This window comes from Solanum dulcamara, chromosome 11 (genome assembly GCF_947179165.1).
Source record: "Solanum dulcamara chromosome 11, daSolDulc1.2, whole genome shotgun sequence".
NCBI lineage: Eukaryota > Viridiplantae > Streptophyta > Magnoliopsida > Solanales > Solanaceae > Solanum > Solanum dulcamara.
The window spans coordinates 24,959,902-24,984,634 of NC_077247.1; the positions used below are offsets into that span (position 1 = coordinate 24,959,902).

The following is a 24,733-nucleotide window of genomic DNA, read 5'->3' on the forward strand; positions in this document are numbered from 1 at the left end:
TAAAGAAGCTGCCAAGCCTCCGCAAATGTGGCTAGAGCCTCACGAATGCGAAGGTCATGGTGATTGGCTTTCGCGAACGCGACACATAGCCTGCGAACGCTAAGGGAAAATGGCCCTGCACTAGACTTTGGTGCAATATCATATTTTGGCAAAGTCTAAAATCTATAATGGGGTGCTCGAGCTATGCTACCCCACTAAATTCAACTTTTACGACTTAACAGCGCACTCAAAATTTCCATCCAAGGTCCTCTCGATAAAAAGTGGATCCCATGTCCAAGCATCATTTTAAGCAAAAATCCTCAAGGAAGCTCGCAATGAGATTAAAAGCCTCAGAAACCATATGAAAGGTTGTTCTTGGGCAAACTTAATATTCCAAAGCTAATGTACTGTCGGAATTCCAATCTGAGAATATTTTTTAAGAATATTGACCAAAGTCCACCTTATGCCAAATTTCAAAGGCTAAATCGCCAAATGACCTCAAACTCGCACTAAATGTCTCAATGCTCGTGTCGACCATGCTACTATCCTAATTTGACCATTACGGAGCTAATATAACTGTTAAAAATTCTATTTTCATGTCATTTTCTTGGACTTTTGACCAAAGTCAATTGTATAAACTCCAAGAGCTCCAAAATAGGAAAATAGACATAAACCCCAAATAAACGACCAGGCGACCAAACTGTCAGTGCCAGCAAGTCATAAATGACTTAGGGATGCCAAAGGAAAGCTCTAAATATTGAAAGGATTGGAAAACAGAGAAAATGACCTTGACTGTTATTACACGAAAGCTAGAACATATGCATAAAAGGTCTTATTAGAAAGATAACATATACATTAAGACTGAAAACTAATGTCAGAAACAATCTTCTAATATCTAAATCAAAAGAAATAAGTTTGTCAAGACATGGCCCTCGGCTGCAATAACTTAGTAAAAGAACTAAGTAAAAATAATTCATGAAGTCCCTGAGTAAGAAGGACTCACCAACTGCTGACTAGGAACTGATGCAACCTCACTAGCCACGAGTCTGAGAATTAGTGTCTAAATCTATATCATAAAAGGATGCAGCACAGTGAAAGTATGCATCAATATGTGAATGTACTGAGTATATAAGGTAACACTAACACAATCATACTAAATAACATATGGAGGAACAGTGAAACAAGATTTCTAAAATCATATTCTTAATAACGAAACTGAAAAAAATAGTTGGTGTCCATGCCTAAATACCATTCAAAATTTTCTTTCAAAAATATATATATAAATTAGTCTATTTCATTAATCTTGTATAAGCATATATATAAAATAGCATACTTAATATAACTATAATAAGTGAAGATAATATCATAAAAGTGCATAAAATTGGAGAGTTTTTTATAACCGACATACATCATATGAGCTCATAATGTTCAACAACTAACCCAATTGGGAGGATTGTTCTATACTTTGCCAGGGTATAGAACCATATCATATCTATGTGGATCCACTAGTTTGTACCTCCCAGGGCCATATGGAGTTGTCTGACAAAGTGGTATACTCAAGTCTTATGGTGGCATGTAGTTATGGGACTTAGAAATTGTTGTTAAAGGTCCACAGACACTAAACAGAAATCTTCATCCCTCAAGTCCACTCGATGATAAATAGTCCTCCCAAAATATATCAATATATATTAATTCTCATAGATATAAAAATTGTCCATATATCTGAATCATATATGAGACTAAGCTCAAAAGTCATATCTTGAATCATAAGTGAGACTAGGCTCAAAAATCATATCTTGAACCATAGTGAGACTTTTTATTTTTTATTTTAATGACCCTTGGAGGGATCAGGGGTTGAGGAACACCCATAGTCCTTAACATAAATATAAAAAGCATAAAGTACAAAGAGGGTGATATAAACCTTACCTCCGATCCTATGGTGGTTCATAAGTAGGCTGACCTACTAAGGTCGGACAACTCATCCTTATACAAAAAAGGAGAAACAACCTAGCAATACTAAGCACTTGATAAGAGGACTCCTTTTCAATACATAATAAAACTAGGAATGCATAAATGAGGGAGACTCTGTCTTTACAATCAAAGGACAATAAAAAAAATAATTAAAGGCATCTTCAACGTGGTTATATCACTACAACATATCCTTGCTGAAGATCTTCAAAACATAAGGAAATAACAATGAAATAAAGTGATAAAATAGAAAATTCATCTTCAAACTCAGGGTGGTTTTTTTATCCTTTTCAATCTCCTTCTTCTAAAATTGGTCATATTTCTCTTATCCATATTGTAGTGACCTCTATCTTCCTTTGGAAGTTGATATTCATGTAGGTAATGCTGAGGTTCTTTATGTTGGTGACTGGTTTTAGCTATTCATATAGGTAATATTGAGGTTCTTTATGTTGGTGACTGGTTTTAGATAAAACATCAGCCACAAAATTAGTATCTCTGAAGGTATGTAGATAGTTGAAAGCCAAGAATTGATCATAGATGTTTCTAAGTTTATCAAGGGCATGCTGGAGGTTCCATGGTGGTGATGCCAACAACTTGATCCACTTAAACACCAACTTAGAGTCGACTTCTCAGATTACTTGTTTGTATCCATTGTTAAGACACCAAGATAAGCCTCATGTTGCTGCCTCTACTTCAACCTGATTGTTAGTACCAAATCCAACAGTAGTAGCACAGCCATACATAGTGGCACCACGGTTATCTCTCAAAATACCTCCAGCATCATTTCTTCCCAGATTATCTAAAGCACTATCATCTGAGTTGAGCTTAACCATCTTAGCAGGAGGTTTTCTCTAATAGATTTTGGTGACTTTAATGGAATGAGTGTATTTCTCAACAAAACTTATCAATCCATGCCAACTAGAAGGCCAAGGGATATGATGAAAAATGGTGGTGAGTTGGTTGGAAATGTCTTTATAGATCAAAAAATTTACTCTTGCCATATTATACTTCTCCCCTATATTTCACAACATATCTATTTTTCCAAAGATTCCAACATACATAAATAGGGATAGCATGTAGAATAAGTTTTTGAGGTTCAATTTAATGCTTCAATAGGCCCCATTTCATAACAAGGTTTCTAAGATGAGTGGGAGCATGGTTAATACCCATCCCACTTGAGAAGAATCGTCAAATATTCCTAGAGTAATGATAATCCACAAAGATTTGATTAATGTTGTCAAGGACAGGTTTATAACAACATATACAATCTGAGGGTTCATGTCCAAACGATGTCATTTTCTCATCTGTAGGAAGTTTTCCTCTGAATTCTCTCCATAAAAGGAAAGAACTTTTGAAGGGTATTTGCTTGTGCCATGTGTAATTATTGATCCTTGTGGTAGCTTTGTGGTATCTAATAAGATGGTAAGCTGATGAAGAAGTGAAGTTCCCAGGACAATTAAATTTCCAGTAGGGTTGATAAGGAATGTCATCTTTAAATTGAAACTGGAAGTCAAGGATCTTAGGGATCAGAATAGTAGAAAAACTATGGTTGAGTTTATCAACATCTCATGCACCATTGTTAAGAAAATAAGACACCTTGATGTTTTCTTCCTTATTATTATCAGTCTTGAAGCTAGTAATATTACCAACCCCTAACAAATTGTCCCACCAAAAATTACAAGTGCCAGAGCTTATCTTCCAGAAAATATGCTTTTCAGCATTAACCCTATTGGTCATCAAATGTTTCTGAACCAAGGACTGACCAGTGTGCAACTTCTTGCTAACAGGGTTAGCTCTTCAAAAATACTTGGCTCTCAAGAAGTCTCCCCAAATAGTAGATTTAGCTCTGAATACCCACCACTGTTTGTATTGAAGGGAAATGCAAATATCAGAAATCTTTCTAAAGCCAACACCCCCCTCCTTCAATGGATAACTTAAGTTTTTCCAAGAAGACCAATGGTATTTTTTTCTTGTTGTCTTTCCAGCCCCAGAAAAAGTCAGCAAATAGGGATGTTATTTGTTTCATTATAGTGGTAGTAGGAGTTGTTGCAATGAGGTTGTGAATAGCAAAGACTTTAGAACATTCTTGATCATCATTTCTCTAGCCCCATAACTAAGCATTTTGGAATGCCAACCACTGATCCTGGACACAACCTTGGATACCATATCGGAGTAAAAGATAATTCTTTGCCTTCTAATGTAGATAGGGCATACTATATAAGTAATAGGACTGGACCTTTGCTTAAAACCAGTTTCCTTCATAATTCTGAATACAGTAATAGTAAATGCATGAGAGGGTAATAAGAAGTGACTCTTTTCCTTATTAATCAGATAGACATAAACACTTTCATAAGTTTTTGGAGTCTCCATAATGAGTCTAAGAATTTGTTTCCTCCCAGAAGTGAAGATAATGATATAATTTGCAAAGTTGAGGTAATTAATTTGGGGACCTCTAGATTCTATATAAAAACCATAATAATGATGATACTGATGAAATTTTTTTAGGAGTGTGGAAAGGACTTCAGCACCTAAAATAAATAGGGTTGGGGAGAGGGGGTCACCTTGCTTGAGACCTCTAGTTGAGTGAAAAAGACCATATCTTGACCCATTAATGATCATAGAATACCAACTTTTAGACATAGTCCTCCAAACCATATTAATGAAGATATCTCTAAATCCCATTCTTTTGAGTACAAGACAGATGAAAGACCAAGACACCATATCTTATACTTTGATCATGTCAAGCTTGATGACAACATTAGCACCAATGTTTGGTTTTTTAATGCCATGAATGATCTTTTGAGCTAGCAAATATTCTCAGATATGTTTTTACCTATCAAAAAATTAGATTGGTTTGGAGAAATTAGAGATGCAAGGATGGGAGCAATCTGAGGAAAATGAGTTTGGAGATAATTTTATTAGTGAAATTGCTGAGGCTGATTGGCCTAAATTTTGAAAGCTTATTAGGATGGTCTACTTTTAGGAGTAGAACCAAAAAATAGACATGTGAGAAACATTTGGGAATTAGATTACCAAAAAAGAATGAATGAGTCACTTTAAGAAGATCATGACATATAACTTTCCAGCAAGACTCAAAAAATTTCCATCCATACCATTAGGGCCTACTGCAGAATGTGGACTCAAAGAGAAAACTACCTATTCCAATTCCAACTCCTCATAGTCTTTAACCTTTGAATAAATACCACCATACTCATTTTTAGACTAGCTACTCAGAGTAGAAGACAACCTTTTTAACTTCTGATGAAAGATCCACATGGGTTACCTTCACATGGTCTCTACCAACAACCTTCAATAGTGGACAAAACAGTTGGGTTTTCCACCCAATAATTTAGAAATTTGAAATATCTGATGTAGTCTTCCTGTCTTTCTTTCCTTTCCAATAACAAGGACCAATGATAATACCCCACAAAAGGTAGGTGTGTAATGGTGGTAAGAGGCATTTTTTCTAACCAAAGATCAAATACTAGAGCCCTATCCAATCTTTTCCATATTCTGAAGTGGATGCCCCTTAAGTTACTCCAGGTGTATTTGTGACCATGAAAACCTATATTAGTGAGCCCACAATCCTCAATAACTCCACGAAATTCAAAACATTTCCAAATATTATAAGGGATGCCACCAAGCATCTCAACATGAGTTGTGATAACATTAAAATCTTCAATAGAGCACCAAGGGTCATAATAAGTAGAGTAGTGTGACATCTTTTTCCATAGAGGTCTTCTTAGTGGATCCTTACATTTAGCATAGACAAATGTCATCAAATAAGGAGTGGCATGTGTAATATGCTTAATGCTGCAAGTAACTTATGCTTCATCTGCTTCCAAAATAGTGCAATCAATGTCTTGGGACCAAAAAATCCAGATTTTACCATTTGAATTACAAGTAGCACTGTCCATTTGAAGCTCATTTCTGAAACTTTGGATATGATAGTTATTAGATAAAGGTTCAAGGATGGCATGAGAGAAAGTTGTTAGATATGCTTGAGTTTTTAAGCCTTTCCAGGACACCCTTGGTATTAATGCCCCTGCATTCTAGATGATCTTATTTATCATAGAATACCTTTGAGTTGGGATCTAGTGACCCTTCTACCATCATTAGTAGAGGTACTAGTTTTTTGGTTTAAATTGTGGCTTTAGATGTTGACCCTTGGGAGATAATCCATGTTTTGCTGAAATCCGTTGGACTTCTTCCTGCATAGCAACATCATATATGGAACCAAAGGCTTGGATTACATGGTTGTTGGTATCATAAGCTTCTTCTGATCCCTCCAAAGGTAGAGTACCTTTGTCAAATTTATCTTCTGAGTTTATGACATTATACTCATCAATAATTCCAGTGACATTATCAGCATCCCTAGGATTAGTGTGAAAGGTGCATTTATCTTTTAAAGTAGCAGGTTTTTTGGCTTTTTACTGAGCTATATGTTGAATTTTTTCTTGTTTCTTAGCATTTTTCAGTACAATTCTTTCGTCTTCTTTTCAAAAAATCCTATTTCTTTTGACTAAGCTGACTAGAACTTTCGTTGTTACCAGGTTGGTGCTCCTGTCCCTTTTCAGTAGGGTGATAAATCATTTTCTCCACTGTCTTGGGAATATCATCTATGTCTTCAAACTAGCCAATCATTATGCACTTGTTTAGCAGAAGTTCCTATTACCTCAACCTGAGTTTTAACCTGTGAAGAATACACCTCATTCTCCTGATCATTGTAACCCATTTTATTCATTTCCATAGTTTCATAACTTGATTCAGCAGCATCTGGATCAATGTCCTCAATAAGAACATCGTCTAAATTATGAGTGTTGTTGATGATATTGTTATTGTTAGCATGAGTTTTTACCATGGGAGATTGTAATTCAGTGGTAGCAGGGGCTCTAAGGTCTAACTTAGGGTCATCCATCCTATTCTCATGTGTATCATGAGTTCTACCACCCCTTTTTGGTACCCCTTCCTGTATGTCAGTGATTTCCTCCTAACAACCCCCTTCCTTACCTCCAGACTTCTCAGCACAATCCAATACAAAAAATGAATTATTGGGGAGGGGTTTATGGAATGTTAAGTCAATACCTAAGATCTTCATTCCTTTTTGAGTAGTAGTCTTTTTGAGGTTAATGTTATACCTCATACTTTTGTACCTTGGAAGGTTCTCAAGCTTCTTAAGTTTTATTTAAGCTTCTTAAGTTTCTTGAATGGATCGTAAGCTTCTTAAGATCTTAAGTTTCTTTGATCTTCTTAAAAGTTACCATGTGCGCCGGATAATCTATAACGCGACCAAATAACTCTAAGAAAGGGAGAATGTAACACCCCATGGTAAGGAAAATTGGAAATATGGTTATGAGAATCCGAAAGGAATTGGAGACCAAGTAATGAGTCGTAGGACTCGACTTACTTACGTAAGCTACCAATTTGAAAATCTTACATACTTAAGCTACTTGGGCATATACCAAGGTTACATAGTAAGGATTACATAGGTTCGTAAAGCAAGATGAAATTACGAACCCACGAGGAGGAAAAGAAAGTGACATGTGGCAGCCCATGAGAGAGTGCCACGTGGCAGAACTTGCAGCAAGGAGGGTGGACCGCACCTTCCATGTGGCAGCCCAAGAGGGGTGGTGCGATGTGTTGGCCCTATGAAGGCTTGACATGTGTCACCCCCTAAGGTGGCCTCTATATATAGGTTTTATGACTTTTCAATTCATCTGTATCCATACACTTCATCTACATTCAATAATGATCTAGAAAAAAAAAAGAGAAGAAGAAACCTTAAGCTAGAAAAAAGAGGGCTACGAATTGGGAGAAAAAAAGGTAAGTTCTCCAATTTCATCCCGTGAATTAATTATCTACATTATACCAAAAAGGTATGAAGGTGTTATTAATATAAATATATGGTTTTGAGAATCCCCAAAAGGACAACAAACAGCCCCAAAGTTTCAGCCGCGCTAAAGGAGTTCTGAGGCGAGTTTCGGCGAGTTTTGGCGAGTTTTGAGAAACGTAAGGCTTTCTCTTTCAAGTAGGAGTTTATGATGTTGTTATGAGGTATATTACATATCTTAAATGAGGTTGTAAGTGGAAAAATTACATAAGAATTTTTGACGTTAGAAACAAACTAAATTAAAGTCGTAGTAGGTAAATTGGAGTCGAGTAGTGTGTTGTTGTTGTGATGCTGCAGGTTGGGGGAAGTTTAATTGCGGGTTGCAGGGATGGAAAGTACTCAAAAAGGTGTGTTGGTTCTTCTGGTTTCAGCCACACGACCCTCCATTTAATATGGTAAAAGATTTTACGAAAGGAAGGCTAAAAACTCTATTTTTGTATCGTAGTTGGGAGCTAGTTGTTTGGAGCTTGTATTGGGTAAGGTTGAAGTGAGCTATAAATATGATGCTGGTTGTTTTTGTTGGTATGTTTGTTGATATTGTGGCCGAGTTAAAATATCGGGGATGTTGAAGTTACAGGGGAAATGTTGCATGGTTTTTGGTAGCTTCGGAACTAGTAACAAACTAGTCGAGGGAAAGAGATAAGGGAATGATTCCTATGAATACGTGGGTGTAGAGTTGGAAATTGAAAAATGAAAGGTTATTAATCTTATTATTACTTTCATGTTAAATAGGTTAAGGAGATATCGAGGCAAGCTGAGTTAGATTAATCCATAAAGAGGTATGTGAAGCTTCCTTCTTTCTCTTGGCATGTTTTGGCATAAGTATGTAAAGCTACCCTTCTTCTCTCTCGACATGTCTTTGACATGAATTATGATGTTATGATGGAATTTTTATGGTAATGAGTCCCTTGATGGTACAAGTATGATATATGTCACTATCTAAGGATCGAGCCGAACGTTCTTCGGCATATGTTACTATCTAAGGATCGGGATGTACGTTCCACGGCACATATGTATATAATAACTCTATGAGGGAAAGTAGAGGGTATGTAAAGATTATTCTCTCCCTTATTTTTGCATGACCCATAGAAAGCCAACGGAAAAAGAATGCACGAAGTCTACAAAAAGCTCTTATTCTTAAGTACACTAGGATGGCCAACGTTTTAAATTCCTAGAAATTATGTCCTTTTGCCTCGATACATGTGAAAGTGTCCAACCATCCTAAGTTGGTATAATTTATGTTGTGGTATAAAGCATGACTCTTATTCACTCCTTTAAGCTAAAACTCTTCCAAAAATGGAACTATGGCTTCTCAAGTTTTTCTATACCTTGGGAAGTAGTAAGTAGGTAAAGTTAATCTTCTTTTTTTTGGCATGAACTTTATAAAATGAATAGACGAAGTATATGTGATCCCAAGGAAGTCCCCATTGTGAGAGCCACTAAGATGGCCATTTTCTTGACTTCCAAAAGATATTTTATTACGCCTTGATACGAGTGGACGATTTCAAAAGTGCTACTTTGATGCAAACCATAATGACACTCCAAAGGTACTTGATATGACTCTTGTCTTGGTTTTTAAATGATAGCACATTTGAGTATTCCATCGGGTCTCAGATATGATCTAAAATGCCTATGATATCTAAGACTCTTTTGATATGATTAATAGTGATATTCGAGAGATGATTGATATGAATATCGTCCTGATTTTCAAATGAAAATTCATCTTTACTACTTCATTGAGTCTTGGTAATGATTTAAATTGCATATGGTTACTCACTACTCTACTCGTGTATACCGTAATCCTTCTATCACTGAGTCTCGGGCCAGGAACGTAATCGTTCGCAGTTCACTACATTATCCATTGAGTCCCTCACTAAAGGGTCTGGTATGCTATATGAGGAAATGATAATGCAATGACATGAACAACTCACCGAGTCCCTTACTAGAGGGCCAGAAACGTATGTATATATATATGATGATGTGATGTGATGTGATAAGGTGATGATGGAACCGGCCTCTATGATGGTCCTACAGATATATGTTTCACCGAGTCCCTGAAGGGGCCGGCTATATTGTATAATATGAGCATGCATGTTTTTATGATTCACAAGGTACAGTTACAATGTTTTCTTAAGTAACGTATTTGTCCCCTGACTCTCTTTATTTCAAATATATTTCCAGTTATGCTTTATATATTCAGTACATATATCGTATAAACCCCCCTTTTTTGGAGGGGGTGCATTCATGCCCGCAGGTACGAACTCACACCTTGAGGATTCGCCAACGTAGGAGTCCCACTCAGCAATTCAGAAGCGCTCCTTTATACTGGAGCCTAGATTTTGGTATTAACCCTCGATGTGTATATTTATTTTTTATGGGTACGGCGAGGGCCCTGTCCCACCTTATGTTACTGTTCTTACTCTTAGAGGTCGGTGGACATGTATGTGGGTGATATATGTATGTGTATATGGTTGTTCCTATATGCTACGACAGCCTCGTTGGCTTATATATTATCGTGCCTATTGTTGCATTATAACTTAAATAGGGGGCAGGTTTATTTATAGTTAGCATAGGTATACGCGAGTGTCCAGTTCGGGCACCCATCATGGCCTACAGGGTTGGGTAATGACAGTTAACACTGGAATTAGGTATCACAAAGTTACCATGGGAATTTGGGGATAGGAGATTTAGTTAATACCTAATGTCTTTATTCCTTCTCGATTAGTAGTCATATTGGGGGTAACATTGGGTTGGGAATCACAAAGGAATTTGGGGATGGGAGCACTAAGTCAATACCTTTTTGTTTTTCCTATTGTCTTGGTTGTTACCTCACCTACTGTGTATTGGTAGATACTGGTTTTTGCACTTGATTTTGTTGAGTAGTAACATTGCTCTTTTGTTTATTTTGGTTATAGCCTCTAAAGTTATTCTTATTTTGAGTTTGCCATTGACCTTCTTGATGCCTTTGTTGTTCCTTTTGCTGCTCCTGTTCATTTTTCTGTTGGTTATATTGGTACCTATAACACTAGGAAAACCATTAGTAGTAACAAGCTAATTGTTCTGAGCATTATAAGTTACCTGGTTGTTATCACCCTAAGTTGGTTTGTTCTTATTCTTATTAGAAGCTTATGCCTCATTTCTCCTCTTGTATTCATCATCCCTGTTTTTGACATTGCATGCATGGACAAGATGACCTTGGTGTCTACAGTATGTGTAATATTCATAAATACCCTTATATTGAATAGCCTGCCATTTTCCCCTAGTTTGATCCTTTTTATCAAATTCCATCCATATGTGGGGGGTCTCTCATTTGTTATGTCCAATTATATCCTAACTTTGAGAACACTCCCCCTAGTGTTCTATATAGATATAGAATCCAAATATAATTCCTTTCTTACTTGTAATAATAGTGCAAAGACAAACTTCATATTGTAACAGTGCCAAGGTAGTCCTGACAAGGTAACGTATATAGGCACTATAGGACTCTCTTCATCTGGTCTGAAAGTAGGTGACCAAGCCTGCAACCTTATTAGTTTACCCTCTATATACATTTTTTATTGAGCCCAAACTATTATGTAATCATGTTCATTATCCAAGTCAGTATAGACATGCTTCGCATCAAAGTGAGCTATTTTAACCCCTCTTGTAAGTTGTGACTGAAGGATAAAGCTTTTTCTGATGAGCTCAATTTTACACATTGTGTTGGTAAATTTACCAAAAATGGTATACTTACATCTCTCTGCAAGCTTGATCGTAAAATCCTCCTTCTCAAAGATCACTGTAGGAAGACATTGTCTTGTAGCTATAGTAGGTGGTTCCAGCTGTATATGAGTGGCATTTTTCATCTAGTTTGCTCTTAATCTTATAGCCATAGACTGTATGACAGTGAAAGGAGCTGGTGCTGGGACATTGTTGATTTTGGGAACATTGGGAAGTTTTGAGGAGTTGGGATTATTGGTAATATCCTTGGAGTTCTCCTGATTGTTTTTTTGCAGGTTGCTATTAGAGTTGGCCATTCTTTGGAAGAGTTATTAGGACTAGCTGTTGGGGGATTTTGGTGTTGGTTTTGTACTTCAATGGCTTCAACCATTGTAAACTCAGTAGTTTTGCTATCAGTATTACTATCCTAAACCTCGTTACCCTTATCAGTAGAATTATTGGCAATTATGTTATTCTGTAGAGGACGAGTTAGCATTCTAGAGTTGTGATCAATTACATTAGATTGTAGTTGATCATTAGTGATAACAATATTAGAATTAGCTAAATTTTTCATAATAGGATTAGAGAACTTACCTATTGCCACTGTAGGACTAGCCAGTGGATTCAGTAACTCAGTAGAACCATTGACTTCCTCAGCTTTAGTTTGATCCTTAGTCAAATCTACCACCTCATTTGCTGTATTGAGACTAGAATTTTGACTTTGATCACTTCTATTGGCACTTGTGTTGATTTCTACAGTAGCTTCACAAACTCCTTGCATATGTCCACTTCTATTCATACTAGATTACCTTCTTCTTTGCTGGCTTGGGAAAGACCCCGTTGTGCTCTCTAGAGGAGGAGTTTTTGGAATTTTTTTGATCACACATTGGACTGTTTTCACTAGATGTGTTTATTTCAATCCCATTAACTGGTTTATATTGGGAATTTTGCAAATAGTAGGAACTCACTCATTCAAATATTGGCAATTATGATCAATTGGAAACTTAATTTGCACATTTGAATCAGTGGGAATTGAATTACTTAAGGTTTTTGTGGTAGTGATGTGTACCTTTGTCCACTAAATAATTTAGCATTGGATTGGTCGGGGTTACTCACCGCAGTTTCTTTGCTGACGTTGGAAAATTTTTCCACAGAGATTTCATTGTCAGAATTCCTTACCAAACCATCCCCAAGTGCGACTTGGTGTGAAGAACATTCCGTTGGATTCATTTCTTCTCGAAACTCAATAGAACTTGGTTGAATTTGGTTGCGATATGGATTTCTTTGATTTTTCATGTGGAGACAGTGCTTTTAATGTAGAATCATTCTTATCATTCAAAATTATACGAAGCAAACCCAACTCAGACTGAGATTTAATCTTATGAACCACTTCAGCTCCCTAGTCAAAATCTCCATAATAATCGCACCACTGTGTTGATGATTCGTGGAGCTGAGAGTGGAATTAGAGGTTGATTCTCATTAGGCAGCATTAAGCTCCTCCTGTGATAAGCCCTATGGTCGAACGACTTCCACCAGCAGCTCCAAGGCTTTCCAACAGTTCCAATTGTAATAGCTCTTTAGAGAGAAGGAAGAGAAATTTTAAAGAGAGAAATTTAGAAAAGGTTGTGATAATCATAAGTGAGATTAGGCTCAAAAGCCATGCCTTAAAATAACCCATATTGGGGTTGTAAATTATATCATGCTTGCTTTCATGCTTAGAAGTAATAAATACATAAAAGACCATAGAAATCATACTAAATCAGTGCAATAAGGTTTTTAAAACGAAAGTAAAATAATAAAAATAGGAATTTATGAAGAAATATCATAAATTCATAAAAAGCCCCAACTTTTGCTCCTAATAATCTTATAAAATCTTGACAATCAAAATACTTTAGGCATGAGAGTGAAAAGATACTCTCATTGAATCCTTACATATATGGAATGAAAATACTCACTTGAAACCTTGAACTGAAGCGTGAAGGTGAAGAACCCTAGCTTCTTCCTTGAAAAACTAAGAACGTGCGAATTTGATTTTTTTTAGGATCAAACGTGAATGGATAGGTTATTAGGCTATAATATAGAATTAGGGAAGTTAATTAAGGTTTAAAGTTCAAGAATATTATTATGAAAATATAAGAAGAAAATAAAAATCAAAGAAAACGACCTTTTAATGAAATGGCCAAATTGGCGATCGGGAGGTCTCCTCACCAAACTATTCGAGGAGTCACCAAAAAGGCATTTTAGATTGCCAAAATATTCATAGTTTGAAGGTTTTCAAACCTATTTGGGGAGATAAATCAGCAATTCACCAAGCCATTCGGTAAGTCGACAAATTGGCAGGTGAGCTCGCCAAATTATCTAGTCCGGACATGCTCTAGTAAAACAACAATAACTTTATACTCCAAACTATAAATGATACAAACTTGGTAGCATTGGAAAGAATAATCATAGAAATTTAATATCATAGGTCATGGGCCACCTAAATTCTTATATACTGAGATATATGGTCATTTGAAGTTGACCTTTATATAAATTTATGCGAAAACTTAGCTGATAGAAATGCTTTGAACTTGGGTTGGCATTTGAGATTCCTTATGACCCTAAACCACATCCAATGCACTTCAAATACTTAGAAAAAACCATTAATATATATGTACAACTTAGAAGTTAGTGAGTTGAGGCCTATATGCATATGGGAGATGGATTGGATCTTTACTTAAAAGCTATGAGGCATTACAATATCTCTCCCTTGGGATCAGTCATCCTCAAATGAGGATCAAAGCTAGAATTAACATGTGAATAGAGTAAGCTATGAGTTTTTTGGCTATTTATGCTGAATATAATAGCATAATATGAATTATACTAAAAATAAGGGTCTAGCAATCAACAATAAGAATGCAAAAGCACGAGCTTAGAGTGCAAAAACTAGTATAGGCATGAAGAACATAAACACGAACATGAACTTGGCCCCCATTGGCTTCTGTAAGACTTGAAAAAGAAACTCTTATAACATTCCAAGGGGAAGGAATCATAGGAAGAATTCATGCGAGATCGATATGGGTTCATAAAGTACGAATGATATAGATTTGAACATAGGTCACACATCATTTGAAGCTACTTGACATAAAACGTAGGTACCATGGGCATGAGGTAAGAATAGTATTAATATGCCTTAAGAGATATGACTGATGACTTTTAAGATTAGAAACACTTCTAAACTACACTTCTCCTCTTGAATAATACCCTTCATCAGCTGCAACTTATAATGCCCATAAGGGTACATGTGACTACTTCTTATGAAGTTTGAATCTAACTACATACATTCACTATGTTCAAGTCTAACTTGAAGTCAAAAGGTGATACATGTAATATAAATGTTCTAATCCTATATCAGTATGGAATTCCATGTCAAGAATACTACTGCTTCTTACCACATCATTCAACTAACCTCAAGTTCAAATCAAGAAGTTACTAGTGCATAATGCATTCATCCATGTTATCAACACAATATTTAAGCTTATCACTATAAATACTTCATGAACTTCAAGGTAACCAACCCATCTAACATTCTTTAGCTTTCCTAAAAAAGACAACTACCTTCTCATCTAAAACCCTCATTCAGCTACAATCAACACCACTATCATAACATAGGGAGGGTCACAAAAAAAACAAAAGTATGAGGATCTAGAATAAGAGAGATACTCTTAAATCAGAGCTTATACTTATCATGACTTTGACACTCATAAATGGGTGAAATAAAGTAGAGTTTAGAATAATGAAATCATTGGCACGAGTTGTTCAAGAAACTTGATCTAACAATATACATAATACATTGTGATTTCACTTCTCAACAAGAACATACTTATGAGTATATAGGACTGAGAATGTTGAGAAATCATGAATACATACATTGTGAGTTGTATATCATAGTGCTAAAAGTCATAGATTCATGGAGTAACATGAAGGTCGTTGTACTGAAGTTATTGCTTTCTATTCTAGAATATGAGAATGAGCATGAATCTGCATGAGTACGGGTCATTGGTACGATGCTAACACGTAAGAGATTAGTAGGGTGTCATAATGACTAAAATCTAAGGAATACTCCAGGTAGAAATGAATTGCTATCTTATCATAACTTCATCTAAATTACATCATAATTTGATTCACAAGACTTTATTTAATTCTTCTTTCTAGCATCTCCCACTTAGATCAAGATCGACATTCTAAGAATATGCGCCTATTTCATATCCTCTAAATGCAGAAATAATATACACATGAATGCTTAACTTACTCGAGCAACTATAATTGGAGGATACTAGCTTCATTCTAGGATAATTCTTTCAAAGATACCACTCTTAACTTCCTCTAACTTCTGATCATCATCTAAAACTTAAACTCTTTATAGAAAACACAACCATTTCCCCTAGCACCTCATAATCTGAATACTTCTTTTCATTCTATTGACATCACACCTCTAAGTTCATATCCATCTAAATCAATAGAGAATAAAGCTTCACTAAGAGACACAACACTGCCTATCTCGAAATCCTTGACTCGATTCTTAAGAACACCATATAATACATATTATACATAGTGTTCTCCACACCTAGATACTCTTACATACTAACTAAGAACACATAACACTTAATAATCTTAAAATATCAAGCAACCACATGTCATCTTGGGTTCACTTAATCACCATTCATTGCCTCATCTATGAATCACATCTATATCATACCATCAATATCAAATTTATTGAAAATTAATAAACTTATAGCCTTACATATGCTATTTAAAGCCTACCAGATTATTCCATAAAACTAGCATCACTATCTCCAAACTATCGATTATTTTCACCTTAGTGGTCATTCACATTTCAAACATAGTGTCTAACACCAAACATACATAACAACATGACTTCACCTACTATCATGTCTTAGAAAGTACTAAATAAAAATTGATAAATACTATTCCACTAAAACCTCATATTAATAATAGTTGACCTTACTCTTATAGTCTATCTAATTATAATACATTAACATACCCTTTTTTCCCACATCACTAGTAATTATCCATCCATATGTCTAAACTATATTCATACTCTATGAGAATCAATCAATTTCTTTTAAGAATCACAAAGTAAAGCCTAGATCTATCAATATTTAACCACTTTATACTTTCGCTAATGACCTGCGTCATAAACTCCCTTCCTAGTTTAACCATAATCTAAGTTATCTTAACCAATAACTTCTTTTCTACCTTCTACAACGATATCTACATCAACTTATTAGCCCCACCTTCCGACTACTATAATTCTAGATTCATACTTCTAAATAGGTTCATCTACTCATAAATCATAACATCCCAAATCACACTATTTTAAGGGTGTCAATACTATCCAAGAATCTGGACATATTCCTTCTCATTTCATGGATGTTCTATGTAATGAAAGATTATAGAAAAATGTGAATACATATCATATTTTGGCTAAACAACACGATTCATATAAATAAGGACGTAAGATTTTGAATTGAAGGGCTAAATAACATTAATAGGCTCCTCTCAAGATCTTTGAGTGATCTGTGAAATGTTGATAGTTCTATTTGAAAGTACCTTATTAGTAGGAATAGACTTCACAATCAATCACCTCAAATATGAGAAGTAGTTAGAAGAATTGGAGCAAGCACGAATCTGCATATGTCTTAGGGAATAGATCTGTTACACGATCGAGAGTATGAAAAACGGAAAACATTTCCAAAGCATCCCATAGCCTCCTCCTTATAAGTGTAGCGCGCTTCACAGCCATAAAAAGGACTCTACTAGATGCGGCTTTTCAAACATCCTAGGACAACTGAACCTAGTGCTCGGATACCAAGTTTATCATGACCCAAGTCTACACTATAGCCAAGACACGAAATTTAGAATCATAAGTGGTCCTAGGCTAATCCTTGGTTAAATACATCAAAGCATATCATATGAAACTAAGTAAAAAGCTAGAACATATGCATAAAAGGTATTATTTAAAAGATAACATATCCATGAAGGTTGAAAACTAATGTCTTAAAAAAGCCACTAATATCTAAAATAAAAAAAATAAGTTTATTGGGACATGCCTCCGGATACCATAACTTAGTAAAAGAACAAACTAAAACTACTCCATGAAGTCCCTGAATATGGAGGACTCACCAACTATTGACTGGGACTGATGCAACCTCACTAGCCATGAATTTGAGAATGAGTGTCACAATCTACTTCATAAAAGGATGCATTGAAGAAAAAGTATGTGTCAATACATGCAATGTACTGAGTATGTAAGGGAACACTAACACAATAAAATTAAATAGAATATGGAGGAACAGTGAAACAACATTTCTAAAATCATATTCACAAGGGAAAAACAACAAATATACCCCCGAACTATCGTAAATGGTATCCGTATATCCTTTGTTATACTTTTAGAACATCAATGTCCTTACCATCCAAATTAGCATATATACCATTAATACTAACTGAGGAACACGTGTCTCAATCTTAAAAGCCTACCCGAATTTATTTTATTATTCACCTAAAAAATTAAAAACCCACCTAGATACTATAAACCCACCCATTTGTCCATTACCAAAACACCTTTTCAACTACCTTAGGAAAACCCATTTCGGTATTGTAGGTAAACCCATTTCTGGGTATTATAGGAAAACTCATTCCCTTGATTAGAAATGATTTGTTGTTGTTGAGTGAAAAGATTGTTGTGACTTGCTTCAACTTCCATGAAAATAGGCCTCGCAAAGATCCGAGAAGATAATGAGATACTAGAAATTATAGTGTAAGTCACGATCTAAATGAAATTGTCATTTTATCTTATCCAGATTTAAGTGATCAAGTTGACTGAGATTTCTGATAATCTTTTTATCAATCTGGACCTCAAAGTGCTCAATTTAATTTTATTTTGGAGCATTTTAGTTTTTGAATTTGTCTTCTTAATTCAGTGATGGGTTTTAAATTTGATTTGGTGGTAGTTTGTTATTGAATTTTCTGATAAAGTTTTGATCTTTTCATTCATTTGGACTTCAAAGTGTTCCATTACTTCTTTAAGCATATTAGGGCTTGTAATTTGGTGGTTAAAGCAGAGTGAGTTCTTACCCAAGATAGGTTTTTTCCCATGAAATTTGAAAGTTCATTGATGTTAATCTTGTTTCCGATTTGATTCCTTCATATGCTTCAATGTATTTCTTTTCATTTGGGATGTGATATTTATGTTGTGATATCAAGATTTGAGTTCTTTTAGGAATGGAAATTGCTTTTATTTTTAAAATGGGCGTATCAAGATTTTGGGTTATAATTTGGGTGTGGGTCTTAGTTATTTGGATGGGTTTTAATTGGCTGGGTGGGTTTTTAATTTTTTAGGTGAAAAATAAAATAAATTCGGGTAGGTCTTCAAGATTGAGGCACGTGTTCCTCCGTTAGTACTAAGGGTATATACACTCAAAAACTTGGACGGTAAGGATACTGATGTCCTAAAAGTATAACGAAGTGTAGACACATACATTTACGATAGTTTGGGGGTATATTTGTCCTTTTTCCTTATTCACAATAAAGGAACTGAGAGAAACAATTGATGTCCATGTCTAAATAGCATTCAAAATCTTCTTTCAAAAGCATATATATAGATGAGTCTATTTCATTAATCTTGCATAAACATATACATAAAATAGCATAATTAAATATGACCATAATAAGTGACGATCATATCATAAAAGTGCCTAAAACTAGGGAGTTTTTCATAACAGACATACACCATGTGAGCTCATGATGTCGAACAGCTAACCCAGTAGGGAGGATTTCCCTATACCTTGCCAGGGTATAGAACCATATCATATTTATGTGGATCCACTAATCCGTGCCTCTCAAGTCCATATGGAGTTGTCTGACAAAGAGGTATACTCAAGTCTTATGGTGGCACATAGTTATGGGACTTAAGGATTGCTACTAAATATCCACAGATGCTAAATGAAAACCTTCATCACTCGATGATAAATAGTCTTCCCAAAATACATAAGTACATATTAATGATCATAGGTTATAAAAACTATCCATATATCTGAATCATATGTGACAATAAGGTCAAAAGTCATATCTTGAATCATAAGTGAGACTAAGCTAAAAATTCATATCTTGAACCATAAGTGAGACTAAGCTCAAAAGTCATGCCTTAAAATAACTCGTATTGGGTTATAAATTATATCATGCTTAATAATCATAAAGGCATAAGGGACCATAGAAATCATGTTAAATCAAGGTTTTTAAAACCAAAGTAAAGGATAAAAATAGGAATTTATGAAGAAACATCATAATCTCATAAAAAGCCCAAATTTTTTGCTCCAAATAATCTAGTAGAATCTTGAGAATTAACATACTTTAGGCATGAGAGTAAAAGGATGTTCTCATTGAAGCCTTACATATATGGAATGAAAGTACTGACTTGAAACCTTGAACGGAGGCTTGAAGGTGAAGAACCCTAGCTTCTTCCTTGAGAGAACAAACTGTATAAGAAAATAAAATAAAGACTAGTCATATCCAGCATAGAGGAAGATAGGCAACTCTGAATGTCAGGAGCTCACCCCAGTCTCCAAATCCCAAGAGCTGCTCCGCAAGAGATCCAAATCAGCAACGAGAACCTGTACTAAGATCTGCATGGTGCAAAAGTGTAGTATGAGTATGAACAAGTGGCACTCAATAGGCATAAGCCGACTGACCTCCAAGGATAAAGTAAGCATCATAGGCATGTAAGACAGAATCATATATCAAAAGTAACAAAGAAACTACAGAAAACCCATAATATTAACACGCTAAAACACTGAAAAAGTTACAAAGGAAGATGGTAAAGGAAGTAAAGGACGAACCTGGGTGTGTTAGCTCATCAACCTATTCAAGACAAGCTCTACTAAGGGAGACAACTAGCTAGAAACAAAGCAGCGGAAAAAATCACAACAGTACATAAATGCTAACAAGGTTATTCTAAAATATGCCCTGCATAAAAAGAGTCAAATAGGAGAAAACAAAGGCAGTACCAACCTTCAAACAAAAGAACCATCTTTCTCACTGCCATAAGTATAAAAATAGCCAATTAAATCCTTACTGAGAGCCATATGCCCGGTAGGTACATAATCACAAACTAAAACCCATACATCCTCCATAAGACCAACATGTCCACACCTAATTATGTTGGTGATAGGCAATGTATATGAATGAGAGTGATCAATAAAATGAGTAGTGTCATAATACCAAGATATATATACTTACCCCTCATCCCGGCTAGTGAGGTAGGACTCATGTTGCACCTCCCTCCTCCTATTTCAGTGAGTCACATGGAAAGAGGAATCCATGGGGGACTCGGGAGTGTCCATATATATCTGTCTGGTCCTGATCCAGGACTTTCCACTCCGTCATTGTGATTGAAGATCATCAATATAAACCACTAACATGGAAAAATTTAGGTTCTTCTCGACCGGTCAAGTAAAAAGGAGAGTACATCCTAGATTCCTCTAATACTTCCAAGTAGAAAAGGAGCACATCCTCGACGCCTTGTAAATATCCAAAATTTGTTTATCTAAATAATACAAGTGGTACAACTCCCGTTAAAAGATGAGTTTAGTAGTAAAACGACAACAACCCTATTTTCTCAAAAAGATGATCTAAGTAATGCATGCATGTGATCGTACCACAAACATATGTGAATAAGAAACCAATGCAATGCATGTCATCACCAACATCCAAACAACTCAAGAAAATATCAGCACAATATACACAGCAAGTACCTCACTCCTAGAGTACATAAACTAATCTGAAATCTAGCTAATCCTCCATCAAGGCCTCGGGCCCAAAAAAATACTCTGAAAAACTCCAATAAGATAAAATATAAGGATGAACAACTCTGATTAAGCAAAGAACAGAATAAAAAGGAAACAACATCCAAAAGAGTAACTTAAGAACCTCAACATCTACCTAAATATAACATTCAAAAGACCAAAATACTGGTAACTCCATCCTATGGCAATAATATGCATCGAAGGATCCAAGTTCTAGCCATAAGATAAGGATTACATCGCAACTATGGGTTTAAGAAGGGACAAACTTCACAAATCCCAACACAACCTCATGGTCTCCGCACTAGCTAAGGGAACCAAATCAAAGAAATACTCATCGGAGGCAACTACAGTAGCAAGAATCACTAAAGTGCTAAACATACCGGGCACGATAAAGCATCAACTATCAACCAAAGAGAGGCTACCAACCCTAGACTAAGGCAAAATCTAGGAATTTCAAACCAAAACTAAGGCCTTCACAATACTAAACTAGCCTATGGCTCATCTGGGAATCAAGAAATAAGAATAAGGAAAGGAAATCCTAAATGCGCCACATACAATCCAAGCTCACATGCAAAGTATGCTAAATAATATCTTATGAAGCACGATCAAAAACAAATAGACCATAGCTTACCTCGAAGCCGAGCACGCGCGCTACAAAGTCCACAAATTCGAACCTTTTCTTCCCAAACCACCTCTAATTTTCTGCCACACTATCAAAATATTTATCACCTCGTCAATACGAATATTTTGACACCAAAATTGTATTTTTCAAAGATGGACCCAAAATTGGATCTAAAATAGGATTGTGAGATCCGCATCGGGAACCCTAAAATTGACTTCGTAAAAAGGTTTATTTTACCTCCCCAAACTTATGTCCTAAAATAGAACACAACTCGGGACTCAAAATAGGAGAATTTACAACATGCAACAAACCCACATTTCAAGAATAGAAAAGAGAGCTGGCAAAATCTATAGCTCAGAAAATACCTCGAACAATGGTCCCCCAATAATCCCCAACACTCTAATGTGTAGACATGAACTTCTTGAACACCCTGGACTTCGAATCACCAAAAATAGAGGTCTAGAGCTTGAGATATTGAATTTTAAAGTTTAGAGAAGAAGGCCAAAAACGGGTTGGTCTTATTTAAAAGACTCACTCAGACTGCTCATCGCGATCACGGCCCACGCAAGAAAAGACCATCGCGAACATGGAGGTAACCTCATGATCATGATGGATCAGTTACCCAGACCCTTGCGAATATGGAGGGAGCCTCACTATCGCGTAGGCCTGGGCAACTAAGCATCGCGAAAGCAACCTCTAGGGATCAAGATTGCAAAGGCATTTTTGCCTTGCACCAGCAACTTCTGCAATACCTCATTTTGGCAACGTCTAAAATCTCTGATGGGACGCTTGAAATTCGTCCAAAATCCCATGCACACAAACGGACTATGCTACCCCATCAAATTTGACATTTTGAACTCAACTGTGCAGTCAAAATTTCCATCCGAGGTCATCTCAATAAAAAGTTGGTCCCACATCCAAGCATCATTTTTTCCAATTCTAAAGGAGGCTTGAAATGAGGCCAGAAGCCTCAGAAACTATACAAAAGGTCATTCTAGACCAAACTCGATATTCTGAAACTAACCGCATTGACAAAATTTCAATCCGAGAATGTGTTCCAAGTAAAGTCAAACTTAGGCTAAAGCTTAAAATCTAAAACACATAATGGCTCAAACTAGCACCAAAAGGCTCAGAACTTGAGCCAAATATTCTACTAGCCTAAAATGATCATTCTAGAGTTGATAGAACAATCAAAATTCCATTTCGAGGTTGTCTTCCTAAAGTTTTGACCAAAGTCAACCGTTCAAACTCCAAGAGCTCGTAAATAGGGAAATAGGCATTAAAACCTACACGAATGACCAGACGATCGAACTGTCAGTGTCATCAAGTCATAAATGACTTAGAATCCCTACATTAAAGCTCTAAATGCTAAAAAGATCAAAAAAGAAAGAAATGATCTGGAAGATCATCACAGAACTATTCGCTGAGTCACTAAAAGGGCACTTTAGATAGCCAAAATATTAAGGGTTTGAAGGTCTTCAGACTTATTTGGCGAGCTAAATCAACAATTAGATGAACCATTCGGTGAGTCACCAAATTGGTAGGTGAGCTCGCTGAATTATCCAATCTGGACATGCTCCAGTAAAACAACCATATCTTTTTATTTCTAACTCAAAATGATGCAAACTTGGCGGATTGGAAAGAAGACTCATAGACCTTTAATTTCATAGGTCATGAGACACCTAACTATTTATATTCTGAGAGATATGGTCATTTGAATATGGCCCTTATATGAACTTATGTGAAAACTTAGCCAATAGAAATGCTTTGAACTTGGCTTAGCGTTTGAGGTTCTTTATGATCCTAAGCTACATTCAATACACTTCAAATACTTATAAAGAAACCTTAGCATATATGTACAACTTAGAAGGCATAGGGTTTGGGTGTATATGCATACGGAAGATGGATTAGATCTTTGCTTAGAAGCTACGGAGTGTTACACATTGATACAATTATATTCGTTGATACACTTCATATATTGTGAATACATAAGGAACATAAATAGTTGATACAATTTATATTAGTTGATACACTTGATACATGATGAATACACAAGGAATAAATACACTTGATACAATTATTTCATTTAATACAATTGTATTAATTTATACAACCTCTCTCCTCTCTTTCCTAAATCTAGGTTTCCTCTCTCCTACCTCCACTAATCTTGCTTACCTCTCTCCTTCCTTTCCTAATCTTTCTCTCTACTCTCTTTCTTATAACATGTAGCTATGAATCATAATAAAACAAGCTATAACTATAGATTTCTAATTAAGCCCAATTTGTAGTCATTTTGAAAGTTACACTAATTAAAAACAAAGGATATTTACAAGAAAAGGGCCCAACACAAAATTAGATAAGCCCAAGACACAACCAACAAAATAAATCAAACAAAATCAAAAATGGAAATAAAAGACATGGACATAGTGAAAAGGGAAAGTAAAGAGGCAATCTGGAGAGGAAACCTTACATCTCCCCCATGGTTTAGTTGAAGAAATAGGTAAACCACTCTTAGTGGTTGTGATTTTAAAAAAGATGGTAAGGAGAAGAGGGAAAAAATAGGATACTACAAACTAAAATCATGCTTTCCTCAAAGAAAAGATAAATAGCTCTATAAAAAAGCATATAGGAAGCGTAAAGAGCTAAGCCACCAATGTCGTGGAGAAGGTTTGTAACACCTCGGAAGTTAAAAAGTTTTGAAAGGAAAAG

At 35.7% G+C, this 24,733-nt stretch overlaps 1 long non-coding RNA gene across 1 annotated transcript in view; it reads right to left on the bottom strand.

Annotated features, from left to right (window-relative positions):
• LOC129874297 (uncharacterized) overlaps positions 1-13,152 on the bottom strand; it is a 61,202-nt gene extending 48,050 nt beyond the window's left edge. Inside the window, exon 1 of the long non-coding RNA XR_008762867.1 lies at positions 12,131-13,152. This is a non-coding gene — a long non-coding RNA (uncharacterized LOC129874297). The remainder of the gene's footprint in view (positions 1-12,130) is intronic.
• Positions 13,153-24,733: the final 11,581 nt, after the last annotated feature.